General features: G+C 45.3%; 1 protein-coding gene across 4 annotated transcripts in view; it reads left to right on the top strand.

The window, feature by feature from the left end:
- The first annotated feature begins 238 nt into the window (after positions 1-238).
- Positions 239-6,000, top strand: part of B4GALT4 (beta-1,4-galactosyltransferase 4) — a 32,484-nt gene continuing 26,722 nt past the window's right edge. Inside the window, exons 1-3 of one of the 4 annotated variants that reach the window (XM_025284446.2) lie at positions 257-395; positions 797-893; positions 2,138-2,206. The gene's annotated coding sequence lies outside the window, so the exon portion shown is untranslated. Of the gene's footprint in view, positions 396-796; positions 894-2,137; positions 2,207-6,000 lie in introns of all 4 variants that reach the window. The other 3 variants (XM_044942152.1, XM_006057620.3, XM_006057618.3) reach the window with 3 other exon arrangements.

Here is a 6,000-nt window from a genome sequence, read left to right as displayed (position 1 = left end):
AAATGGACACGTTCCTATCTCCTTCCCAAAGCTTTGTGAATATTTACGAGGATGTAATTTGGGAAGTGCCCAGACCCTCGCGCATTACTGGCACAGGGCTTTATTAAGATCACCTGAAGAACAAGGGATCCTTTTCCCTCCAGCTTCCCCTTCGGTCGCCGCGGGCAGCGGGGCGGGGAGGAGACCGAGGGTAGGGGCTGGAGGGCTGGCATCCGTCGGGCCCGCCCAGCGGAGGACCGCGCAGACCCGCCCGGGGCCTGGCCGTAGCGACTCCCGACGCGGTCGGGGGCGGAGCAGGCGAGTGGAGCCTCCTCCCGGCGGCGGGGGCGGTCCCCACGGCAGCTGCTCCGCGTCTCCGCTTTCTCCGGGCGGTCCTCGTCGCCGCGGCGTCTGGGGTGAGTTCGTGGGGCCTCCGCTCCGCCGGTGCCCGGGACGCAGGGTTTCACGCGGAGGGCGACTGGCGCCGTGTGGGCATTGCCGGGCGGCAGGGCGGGTCGGTCCCCGGGTTGCGGCTAGGCGCGCGCGGGCCGGGCCTCGGAGGGCCGTCCTGCCTCCTCCCGGGCGGCGCGGCCGGGCAGGGGGCCTGCGGAGGCCGAGCCCAGCGGGAGGCACCAGCTCAGGTGAAGGCACCACTGCGGCGCTCCCTCTGCTGCCGGAGGGATGGCCAAGCGAGGTGCTGCCAGGTAGGAATCCAGGGGTCATCCCCCGAGGCCCCGCGTCACGGTTCCGGGGTCGCCGCCAGCACCTCTGTCCGTGCGGGGAGCATCAGCGTGAAGATGTCCCTTCCTCCTTGCAGCTCTCTTTCCCCAGGGTTTCTGCTGGGAAACCCACCCGCTGATCCCAGCCTGTGGCCTGCAGGGAGGGGCCGACGAGTGGTGAGGATCGACTGGATGGTAAAGTGTATCAGCTCTCTACGCTTAGTCTGGCTCTGAGTCCATACACTGTGTGTTGATCCAAAGCCCATGAGGATGGGGACTGAGGAAAGGCCTTTGGGTTGGTGGCCTCGGGAGAGCAGTTATCAATAGCGTGGGCGTGTGCCGGGTTGCATGGTGTTCAAGAGTGGGTGAATGCTGAAGACGTGGTGGCGGCCGGGGCACAGCCGTTGGGTGATGAAAGGGAGCAGGAAGAACACAGTCCTTTGAAGGTTGGGGGTGTTGTTTGTTTAATTTCTAAATTTCTGTTAAAAAAGAAAAATAACATTGAGGATGCGAGAAAGTCAAGGAATCTCGGATAGAGATGACTAAGATTCAGTGTCCAGGCTGAGAAAGTGGGCTTAAAAAGAGGGGCGGAGGGCGCTCCTAGGCACCCAGGCTGAACAGGGGGGCTGGAGTGCTGGAATATCACTCTGGGGAAGGAGATAATGCTTAATAGGACCATAGTTTTCCTTTTGGAATTTTATTTTCTAGAGCCAGGTTGGCCTTTAAACCCTATGAAAGTGCACAAGTTTTCACGTGCCTGTTTGTGTTGTAGGGGAGAAAAACTTTTCTTCTTGCCCCCTTCTAGGTTCTTTGGCTAGACAAATAATTAAATTGGATTAACATACAACAAATTAACAGGAGAAAACCAAATTTAATTTCATGCCAGTGGGATCCCTTAAAAATATGAGGCTCAAAGAAGTAACCAAAGCAGGCAGCCTTTATTATCTTTTAGACAAAGAAACACACATATGTGAAGAATTGATAAGACAAAGAAGTTGGGTTTGGGGTAGTAAATTAATGAAAAAGTATTAAGGTTTATTGTACTGAGCTCTCTCCCTTGCATTCTTATCTCTGATAATAAGGATGCTTGATCTGGTGCCCTCCTGGTATAGAAAAGGCACCTTTCACATGGGATATATTTCCGCTTTTAGGGGAAGAAAAAAGGGTAAAGTGTCCTTACACTGGCTGTTAAGTAACTTTAATTCAAAATAATCAGTATGTCAAAGTGGCCTATTTTGGTGTGGCATATCTTGCTTCCCTTCAGCGTGCATTTTTAATCTGATTCAAAACATCTGTTAAAGAGCAGTACTGAACTGTTTGACTACACAATGTTGCAGGGGGCAATAAAACTAACTCAGTATATTTTAGGTGCCACTTGATAGAATAAGCTTTTGGTATCTAGTTTAAACTGAGCTGTTAATATTGTGTGTTTTTTCCAGAAATGCATGCAAGACTTGAGAACTGTTTCTTTGAAGATCTTTAATTCAAAGTGGAAACATTCAAAGCAAGTCAGTTGTGGTTTTCTTCTCTCTTTTTTTTTAAAAAAGCCATCGATGAACAATGGTTTCTCAAACCCAAAATATTGATTACCTGGCCCCATCTTGGGCCTTGGAAATAAAGATCTCTTGGGGTTGGAGCCTAGGAATAGGAATTTCAGAGAGAGATCACAGAGTTCTCTGGCATGGGAAATTATTTGACCCCTTCTGAAGTTTTTTAGGATTTGGGCTCATTGAGGCCTCTTTAGAACAGATTTCCTTACCAGTTATGTTAATAAATTGCTACTGCTGCTGCTGCTAAGTCACTTCAGTCGTGTCCGACTATGTGCGACCCCATAGACGGCAGCTCACCAGGCTCCCCCGTCCCTGGGATTCTCCAGGCAAGAACACTGGAGTGGGCTGCCATTTCCTTCTCCATTGCATTAAAGTAAAAAATGAAAGTGAAGTCGCTCAGTCGTGTCCGACTCTTAGCGACCCCATGGACTGCAGCCTACCAGGCTTCTCTGTCCATGGGATTTTCCAGGCAAGAGTACTGAAGTGGGGGCCATTGCCTTCTCCAAAATTGCTACTAAAGTTAGGTAAATTATATGCTATGCTATGCTAAGTCACTTCAGTCATGTCCGACTCTGTGTGACCCCATAGATGGCAGCTCACCAGGCTCCCCCATCCCTGGGATTCTCCAGGCAAGAACACTGGAGTGGGTTGCTATTTCCTTCTCCAATGCATGAAAGTGAAAAGTGAAAGGGAAGTTGCTCAGTCATGTCCGACTCTTAGCGACCCCATGGACTGCAGCCTACCAGGCTCCTCCATCCATGGGATTTTCCAGGCAAAAGTACTGGAGTGGGGTGCCATCGCCTTCTCCGAGGTAAATTATAATCCCTGTCTATTGTGTCATCTCTAAATTTTAATATATTTTAAAGGAAAACTATAAAGTCATCAGAAAAAAAAAAAACTTTGTTTCTGATTATAACCCTATTTTTTAAAAAATAGATTGTGAATAAACAATATTTCTCTAATCTATTATTAAGAGACAGTCACCAGTGATTCTTTCTGGCATTTTGTATATAAAAGGCATGTACACCACACATACATAGCATAATGTGGATTGTATTCTACGTACATTTTTATGTTCTGTTTTTTTTTTTTCTCTTAGCTATCATGAGTATTTTCCTGTCTAGTTAAATTTTTAAGTGCCATTTTAAGGAAAGCGTGTGGCATCATATGTAGGTATTGTAATTAATTCAATCAGCTTCCCTGGTGGCTCAGATGGTAAAGAATCTGCCTGCAATGCTGGAGACCCAGGTTTTATGCTTGGGTTGATAAGATACCCTGGAAAAGGAAATGGCAGCCCACTTTAGTATTCTTGCTTGGAAAATCCCATGGACGGAGGAGTCTGGTAGGCTATAGTCCCTGGGGTTGCAGAGTTGGACACAACTGAGTGACTTCACTTTCACTTTCTAGTATTCTTGCCTGGAGAATCCCAGGGACAGAGGAGCCTAATGGGCGACAGTCTGTGGGGTTGCAAAGAGTCGGACACTACCGAGCAATTTCTGCCTGTCTGTTGTCCCTATTGTTAGCATTTTGATTCTTTTGAATTTTTGGTGGTTTTAAGTAATGTTGGTTTGAGTATCATGGTTTACCTGATTATTTCTTAGAGTGATTTTCTAAATGATAGAGTCGAAAGCTATTCAAATACATTTTAAACATCTTCTTTTCACATATCTTCTTACTGCTTTGCCTCACCAGAAGGAAAATGGAATGTTTCTGAAGATCTATTGCATTACAGGTCCAATCTCTTATTTCATCGGTTCTCAAACTTTAATGCGTATAAGAATCACCTGGGGAGCTTGTTAAAAATTCATTTTCCTGAGTCCCAGGCCCAGGTGTTCTAATCCATTTGCTCTGGAGCAGGGCCCAGGAATCTGCAATCTTAACATATTTCCCTCTGCATTTGATATAGGCACTCTTGAAATCACACGTTGAAAAATGTTTTTAAAATGAATGGCAAAACAGACTCAGCTTTAGGTCACTTGCCCAGCGCCATTCATGCATCTGGTAACCAGATTTGAATTAGCTTTCGTGGCTTCAAAACCCTTGTTTTTTCCATTACCTCAGACCTTCTTCAGCCTCTCATTGATGTGCTTCTAATAATGGCAGAAAGGGAACTTCAGCTGACCCCACTGCAGCCTTCTCTGGGATAGCTGAGAATGACACATAAATACACAGTGAGCCTCCACTAAAATCCCCCACTGGAAATTCTTTTCTTTCTGCTGCATAACATAGACTAAATGAAACAATTTCAGTCCTTTCCCGGTTGAATTTATTTCCTGTTTCCTGACGGTTTCATGCCAACCCTTGTAAAATAGGTGGTGCCGGACCATCAGGCCCCTCTTGCCCAGGAGGCAGGGACACTGCTCTGGTGTGCTCCGTGGGATCAGGGAGGAAGTGGCAGGGTAAACAGCATCTCCTCCTAGAATCAGAAAAGAGACGTACTGCTTTTGAAAAGTCAGTGGTAGAGGAGCAAAAGGTGGTAGGCATGACTGAGACAAAGTGTCATTTATTAGAGATAGGGCCTCTACCCTTAGAAGAGCATTAGTGTTAGTAAACCAAAGGGAGCTAGCATGGGGGTGAGCCTTTTGCAGTTTTAAAAATCTTCCCTAAATAGAATTTTATGCCCAGTTAAATTTCCCCCTTCTTTATTAATCTTTATTTATTCTCCTTTTATACTGTTATCACATTTATTTTAGTAGTAGTTGGGGATAATTGTGTGTCCTTATGTATTTCAACTAGTGTATCCTAGAAAGTCATTCATTATTTACCAAATTTAGCACCTATTATGTGTCAGGTCAGTGTGAGGCACTAGGAATACAAAGAAATAGTGATTCTCCTTGAGAATTAAGTTAACCTTACTGCTGTATGTTGACTTGGATTATACACAGCCTTTGAGTTTTTAGCTTTAGTTGTAATTAATTTTAGACTTAGAGAAAAGTTGAAAATATTGTACAGAGAATTCACTCAACTTCCCCTTTATTGGCCCTTTACATAACCATTGTTCAGTTATCAATACTATTAACTATAGACTTTATTTGAATTTCATCAGTTTTCCTGCCCATGATTTTTTTTTTCTGTTTCCATATGCTGTCGAGGATCCTACCTTGCATTTAGTTATTTCCCCTTAGTCTCCTTCAGTCTAAGTAATTCCTCAGTTTTGCCTTATTCTTCATTATCTTCACTCTTTTAAAGAGTACCAGTTGGTTTGTAGAATGAAGGTATTTTGTAGAAAAGTAATGATTAGTTATTTGGTAGAGTGCAATTCATCACTGATTCATGAGGTTGATAGGTCATCACTGATGATGTTGACCTTGATCATTAGTTAAGGTGATATCTGCTAGGTTTCTTCACTGTAAAGTTACTCTTTCCCTTTGTTGTTTGTTTTTTAGTCACTCAGTCTTGTCTGACTCTTTGCGACCCCATGGACTGCAGCATGCCAGGCTTCCCTGTCCTTCACTATCCCCTGGAGCTTGCTTGAACTCATGCCCATTGAGTCAGTGATGTCACCCAACCATCTCATCTTCTGTCATCTGCCCCCAGTTTTTCTCACCATCAGGGTCTTTTCCAATGAGTTGGCTCTTCCCATCAGGTGGCCAAAGTATTGGAGCTTCAGCATCAGTCCTGCCAATGAATATTCAGGGTTGATTTCCTTTAGGATTGATTGGTTTGATCTCCTTGCAGCCCAAGGTACTTTCAAGAGTCTTCTCTAGCATCACAGTTCAAAAGCATCAATTCTTTGGTGTTCATCCTTGTTT

This window comes from Bubalus bubalis, chromosome 1, assembly GCF_019923935.1.
Source record: "Bubalus bubalis isolate 160015118507 breed Murrah chromosome 1, NDDB_SH_1, whole genome shotgun sequence".
Classification (NCBI taxonomy): Eukaryota; Metazoa; Chordata; class Mammalia; order Artiodactyla; family Bovidae; genus Bubalus; species Bubalus bubalis.
Note: the sequence above shows the minus strand (reverse complement) of the source record. Positions and strands in the feature narration are given on the sequence as shown.